Source organism: Sciurus carolinensis, chromosome 7, assembly GCF_902686445.1.
Source record: "Sciurus carolinensis chromosome 7, mSciCar1.2, whole genome shotgun sequence".
NCBI lineage: Eukaryota > Metazoa > Chordata > Mammalia > Rodentia > Sciuridae > Sciurus > Sciurus carolinensis.
In genome coordinates, this window is record NC_062219.1 from 39,441,422 (window position 1) to 39,448,580 (window position 7,159).

Consider the following 7,159-nt stretch of genomic DNA (forward strand, 5'->3'; position numbering starts at 1 on the left):
CATCAGCCAGGCTGCTTTCCTTCCTGGAGGCCCTAGAGGAGAATCTCATCTTCCCCAGCTGTGGAGTCTGTGATCTGTGGCATCCTTCCGTCATCACAGCCTGCCCTGGCCAGCGGGCTTTCCTCACATCACTTGGCTTGGCCTTTCTCTTCTCTGCCTCCCTCTTCCACCTTTGTGATTACATTTGGTTCCTCTGTGCAAATCAGGATGATCTCCTTATTTTAAATTCAACTGATTGGCAGACTGAATTTCATCGGCTACTCTTCCCCTTTGCCATGGGATGCAGCACTATCACAAGTTCTGGAGATCAGCATTGGGCATCCTTGGGAGGCTGTTATCCTACTTGCTGCAGTTATTTTCTTCTTGGTTTGTTTAATGAAACGGTTTAGAGGATCATTTACTCAGACAATTGAAAATGAAACAAAACAATAAAGTAATGTGTCTTCATACATGCTGAAGCTCTCCACTCTGTGATCCAGATGTGTCCAGAGGCAGCTCTATCAGTCTGTGAATGGTGATTGGCTTGGACCTGAAGACCAAACTGTCCTGCTGGGCTTGGTAGAAACAAACCCTATTACAAACCCTGATGAACAGTTGCAGTTCAGGAAATCAAGAAATGACAGTATTCCTTGAGTTTTCACAGTAACAATCTATTTGGGAATAATAATATCCCCTTTAAAATCCATTTCATCTTTGAAATAGGGCCCCTCAGAAAAAGCATACCTTCAATTCATAATTTCTTAGCTGCTCAATGTCTTCCATCTTCTGGTAACTCTGGAGAAATTCTGTGGCTCACTGCACAAAGAGAACTTACATGTATTTTGTATATGAGGTACAAGTGGGATACAGATGGGATTCCCAAGGAAGACTAAATCAAGTCTGCATGAATGAGGAAAAACTCAGAAGAAATTGATACACAGGCTGCCCTGGGTATACGCCCTCTGGTTTGCAGGCCTGTTGCTTCATAGGCCATCTCTAGGATGCCCCTCATTGTATCCTGAAAATCAATATCCTCATCTTCGTGATTCCCCTGGATCTTTTGTTCATTTATTTTTCTGTTCTTCCAGTGGACCTGATCACATTATTTCTGGTCCTTCCTTTATTTTTCATCACCCACTATCATGAAATGGCTCCAGTTATTCATCAACCATGTTTATTACAATCCCCACTGCCCTTCGCATTCATTTGGTTCATTTTTGCTGTACCACACTCCAAAACACCTATTTTATGTCTTCTTCTTCTTTCTCCTAAACCCTCCAATGACTCCTCTCTTCACTAATATTCTGGCCTCCTCTCCTCCCAGGAGCATGGTAAGATTGGACTCCACAGGCCCCCTTTGAAGTTAGGTGTGGCAATGGTAATTACTTTGCCAATGATAGGTGGAAGAAAGGTCATATACACTCCAAGGGATAGGATTTAAGAGCCAGGGTTCCACTTTCCTTTTTCCAATCTTGGCAAGAGGAGTACAAAGTTGCCTGGCTCCCTAAAGGAGGTTAGGATACCCCTTAGCAACTGACATTTAGCAGGTGAGAGAAACAGACCTTCCATGTGCTAAACTGCCAAGAAAAAGAAGACAAGGAGGCTGTTATTGCTACAGCAAACCCTGCTGACACTGGGCTTCCTATTCTGGTAAGAAAATGGAAGCAATCAGAAGAGAATTCCTACTATCTCCCATGACCACATCTGCCATTGATTACTCACCATGTACTCTGCCTTTCTCCTGAATGTAGGTCAATTCTCCATCATCCGAAGGCCAGCCTTTCATCTCATTTGCTAGATTATTTGCATTCTCTTAATCAAGGCCAACATTCACATTTCTCCCCTCATCTCTTTTATTAGCAATTTTCTCTCTACTAAGTAGCCTCCATCAGTAAATAAACATACTATAATTCCATAATAACTGTAGAGATTTTTAAAACTTTGAATGAGTTGCAATATTCACTCCCATTCTCTCTAGAACCATCTCATTAGGTTTCCACTTGCCCTACTGCCCCCAAAACCAACCTTACCAAGGTCACCAATGACATGGAACGTAGAAAATGGGGTAGGAAAATCTGGGTCCTTCTCTGATATGACAGGGACTTGGTTGACCACATTTCTTCCTTCTTGAAACATTTTCTTCATTTAACTCCCAGGACACAGCATTCTTTTAATCCTTTTTCTACCTCACCTGCTGCTTCTTTTTGGTCTCCCAAACTATAACTGTCTGGGTACTCCAGAGTTCAGGTCTTGGATGTCTTTTTTTTTTTTTTTTCCATTCACACTTTCCCGCCAGGCAATCATCCAGTTTCATGCACCATGCTCTATGTTGATAAAACACAAAATGTTTACCTTACCTCCAGATTTGTATCTTAGAATCTCTAATAGACATCTCAAACTCAACATCAAATTCTGATTTCTACCCCTTTTCATAACCTACTCTTGCAGTGTTCTCCAGCTCAACAGCAGCTCCATCCTTCCAGTTGGTCTGGCAAAAAATTCTGAAATCATCCCTTAACTCCTCTGTTTCTCTTATGCCCGGTGTCCTGTCTATCACAAATCCTATTAGTTCTACCTTCAAAATATATTCCAAATTCAACACATCTTACTACAATAGTCCCCCCACTTAGCTGGGGGGAATATGTTCCAAGACCCTCAGTGGATTCCTGAAATGAGGATAGTGCTGAACTCTCTATATACTACATATTTTTCTATATGTACTTTTTTTTTCTTTAAGTACCAGGGATTGAACCCAGGGGTGCTTAACCACTGAACCACATTCCCAGCCCTTTTTATATTTTATTTTGAGGCAGGGTCTTGCTAAGTTATTTAGGGCCTTGCTAAGTTGCTGAGCCTGGCTTTGAACTCACTATCCTCCTGCCTCAGCGTCCCGAGTGACTGGAATTACAGGTGTGTGCCAACGTGCCCAGCTTGTACACTCTTGTAGTAGAGTTTCATTTATAAATTAGGCAAAGTAAGATATTAGCAACAATAGTAGTTCAGTAGAGCAATTATAATAATACACTACAATGAAAGTTATGTGAATACCATCTCTACCCAATTTTTTTTTTTTAATTGTACTATATTGTCTTTTCAGATCTTGATTGACTGCAGGTAACTGAAACTGTGGACCTAAAACCATGAACAAGAGGGGAACATTGACTCTCTACTGCCACCACCCTGGACCAAATCCAGATCATCTCTCAGCAGAGTTATTTTAATAGTCTCCTAACTGGTCTTCATTCTTCCTTTCTGCCCCGCATAGTCTATTCTCAGGAGAGCAACCAGTCATCTGTTAAACCAGAAGCAGGACCCCGTTGCTCTGAGGCCTGCAACAGCTTCCCCACTCATTCAGAGTACAAGCCAAAACCCTGATGCTGGCCTCCACCAACTTCTATGAATGGATTACTCACCTCCTTCTTAACTCATCACTACTACTCTCTCCCTCACTTTCTCAGTTCTGACCACACAGCATCTTTGTGGTCCCCGAAATGGCTATGTGTACCTCTGCCCCAGGAATTTGTGTTTGCTCTCTCCACCTACACTCCTCCCCACCTAAACTCTCTCCACCTGATCATCGATCCCCAGATGTCCTTGTGACTCTCTATTTTTCTTGGAGTCTCTGTTTAAATATCACCTTCAGAGTGAGATCTTCCCTGAGTACCTTATATAAATATATCCCACATCTAGCCACCTTACCCTGCTTATTTTTCTCTCAAGTACTTCTTACCATCTGACATATTGGTTTGTTTTTTGATTATCTGTCTTTCCCTAACTGTAATGTCAGCCAGCTGAGGGCAGGAACTTGGTCTATTTTATACACTGATAAGGCCCCAGTTCATAGAGCAGTGTTTGGCATAAACCAGGAAATCAATAAACATTTGAATTAATAAATTGCATATTATATACTGCCTTGAATAGCAGTTGAACTTCTTGCATATGTGTCTTTTATATCAATCAAGCAGTAAATTATCGGGAATAAGTCAGAGTTATAGTTTGGATATGAAGTGTCCCCCAATAAACTCACATTAGGCAATGCAGCACTGTTCAGAGGTGAAATGATTGGATTATGAGAAACTGTCCATGTGGTCTTGCATGATTGATATACACAAGCTGCTCCTGCTCCACCTACATTACACTGGTTGCTGAAGAAGTTGCATCAAGCCATCAAGGCAATACCCAGTGCTTGCACTGTTTCCCCCTCTGGGTGATCTCTAAGAAATGCCAGTGGCTTCAGACATCAGGCACTTGTGGGGGTTTCATCCTTTTTCCCATTGAAAATGATTTTTTTCATGAGTAACTTCCTTCCAGTGCTAAATCTCAAATAAGTGATAGGCACTATTTAAGATGTTTCACTTTTATAAAGGTATATTTAAGAAATAGATGTATTTTTTTACTTGGAAGACACAGGTTGGTACATGAGTTCAGTAGAATGATTTCAACCCAACCAGCTCTGAAGGTCATATGGGAGGTTCTGACAGTATAATCCATAGGAAGGAAGTGTGTAAGGACTAAATAAAGACACAAACAGGGACATCAACTCATGGGAGCTCAGTTCTGCAAGGCAAACAGCCTGGAGAGTGGTGGTATCAGAACTTTGTGCCTTTATAGCTTTTTATTTTGGTAATAGAATTCCAAAAGTGTTTAATTACTTTTTAGTTATGTATTTATTTTTGGTTTGCACTGGGGATTGAACCCAGAATATCAAGCAAGCAAGTAAACTGCCACTGAGTCATAACCCCAGTCTTTAATTACTTCATTTTGTAAAATGTTTCTAAATTTTATTAAGGCTATAATCCTTCAGATTAAAGAAGTTCAATGAACCCCAAACAGCATAAACAATCTAAAAATCCTACAAAACCAATCTTTATTGTTTAGGTGTATGTGTGTGTTGTTGTTGTTGTTGTTGTTTTGATAAAAACAATGAATAGCAAAGACAGGGTTTATCAAAATTCAGGATAGTGGTTACCTCTGGGGAGATGGATGAAAGACTAAAAAAGGCCTAAATGTTTTATCAAATTCTTTTTTTCAAGTGACCTAAAGTGTAAATACTTACTATTCTTTAAATAGCATATATGTATATATGATTTTTTGCATGTATGATAGATATCCCAATACAAAGAAAATGAATTAAGTTCATTTATTCTTTTTACATTACTTGTAATAATACAACTATAGCTATTTCTAATAACATCTTTCCTCTACAAGATCACCAACTTTCTGGGACCTGTTTCATGCATCATTGCCCACTCTGGTTTCTGCCCATGTTCATTACTCAGCAAGATATGGGTCACCAACCAGAACTTTCATCCTGCATCCCAACAAGCAGTCTGCTCCTACCCACAGATCTGTGTTTGAGACAGGTGGACATAAGACAGACTAGCCCTGGGTCACTGAACCCAAGCTGTCCTGCTCCATAGAAGAGACCTGGTGCCCAGCTGGAAATAAAAAACATTCAGCGTCCCAGATCTTAGTCCTTGGAGCCAGCAACTGAATCACAAGCAAGTGTCATTTGTCTGTTTTGTTTTGTTTTTTTTTAAATAATGTGCATTCTGAGTGTGCATCTAGATGCCTATCCTATGTATGCTGGGGCCATTAGTTGCACAGTCCAAGGCAGCTGTATAGGTTGGGGTCAGTGTAGGAATAGGAGGGGAGGGACCAGCACAGCCAAGTCTGTGGGGCTTCCCTAGAGGTGTAGAAAAAAAAATGAATCTGCAGAGGTCAGCTCCTTTCTTTGGCAGCACTAAGCACATTCAGAATTGTGGTCCTTGATTTCTCTGCCCTGCAACAGAGGTAGGAAACCTTCACATACCTCTGCATCCCAGTGTCCAGCACAGAGCATGACCAAGGGTATATATTCAAGAAAGTGGGAGGCACAGCTGAGCCCTATGTGTCCTTCAGGTCTGACTCAGGCACAGCTTTGAGAAACCTTTTCTTTCCTGACACATTCTCTAGTTGTCTCCATTCTCCTCACTGTGTGTCCACAAAGCCTTGGTACTCTCTGTAATATGGAAGCCTGCAGTTGACTCTTCTGAGAACTTGCCAATGTTTTCTCTGGAATATTCATCCCTCTTCCTTAACCTGCTCAACTTTTTTGAAGTACATTTGAGGAATTTCTCAATGTTCATACTGGACTCAAAGGTTACTTCCTTCAGAAAGCCTTTCTGACCTTTCTCTTTGAGGGTTCATCTTCCCCATGGTCACTGTACCTAGGTGGATCCCTCTACCCCTAAACCAAGAGGATCCCTTGAGCATAGGAATGAGACCTGATTCATCTCTGTGGCCATCACTTGGCAATGCTTAGTGCCAGAGAGGGCTCAGGCCAACACCTATAGAAGCCACCATCTCTTAGGGAAGATAACCACCTCTGGAGCAGAATGATCCTGTTGGTATCGTAGCTCTGCCACTTGATAGCTTGACCGAGTTCCTTTCTACTGGCCAGTAAAATGGTCTGCTGAGTCCAAAAATGAGGTTCTAATCTACCTGGTTGGATAGCATATCCCTTCAACCCCAGAAAGAGTGGCAAGGCAGGCCCTTTAATATCTGCTACTTGGTGGTCCAGTTGGGAGAGGAGAAGTTGCAATCCACGGGGTTGTCCTTCTGTGCCCCAGGCTAATGTCCTCCTCTCCTTTTAGCCAAGTAGTCTAGAAAAATAGAGCCTAGAAAACAAAGAGCGAAATACTGATGTCTTATTTGGGAGATATAAGCTCAAGGCAATTGGAGTGAGAAAATGGAGTGAGGCATAAAAGAATGTAGATAATTCACAGTGATGCATTTCCAAGCGGGGCACTGTTTCATGAAAAGTCTTGAAGAGATACAGCAGGCCTGTGCACTGGATGCTTGGGACTCTCCCCCAGAATGTACTATTTGGGGAAAATGATACCTTGCAGCAATTCATGGGAATTTATCTGCCTAACTCTCTCCTACCTCCTATTTCCCATTGGTCAAAATTTATCCCATGAGTATTAATCATCCATACTTCTACATTACTGAGGCTACATGGATTACCAGACCTAAGCCCTGTAGTGAGACATTCCATCAGACTCTGGTTGGAAGAAGCAGAAACTCTGGGCATGTGGATTGTGAATGCCAGAGATATTCTGATGCAGTACAAATGACATGCCCAGTAAAGTCTATTACTGTCTTTATCATTTTCCAGAAAAGTATATAAGGTATAGTG